Below are 400 nucleotides of genomic sequence, written 5' to 3'. Positions count from 1 at the left end.
TAAATCCCCATTCGTCAAACAAGTCCTTCCCGAGACTCTCCATAACCCCCAATCTCTCCAGTAAATCCCCATTCGCACCCAGTCTGTTCTCGTAAATCCTTATAACTCCCAATTCCCCAGGTAAATCCCCATAATCCCCAGTCTCATCCTGTAAATCCCCATTCGCACCTATTTCTTCCCGTAAATCCCCATAACCCCCAATCTATCCCCGTAAATCCCCATTCGCACACATTTCCTTGCCGTAAATCCTCATAACCCCCAAATGCTCCCCATAAATCCCCATTCGCTCCCATTTTCTTCCCGTAAGTCCCCATAACCTCAATGTATCCCTGTAAATCCCGTAATTCCCATTTCGCACCCAATCTCTCCCCGTAAATCTCCCCTGTACCCCATAATAAAT

Source organism: Penaeus monodon, chromosome 33 (genome assembly GCF_015228065.2).
Source record: "Penaeus monodon isolate SGIC_2016 chromosome 33, NSTDA_Pmon_1, whole genome shotgun sequence".
Classification (NCBI taxonomy): Eukaryota; Metazoa; Arthropoda; class Malacostraca; order Decapoda; family Penaeidae; genus Penaeus; species Penaeus monodon.
This window is presented reverse-complemented; position numbering follows the sequence as displayed.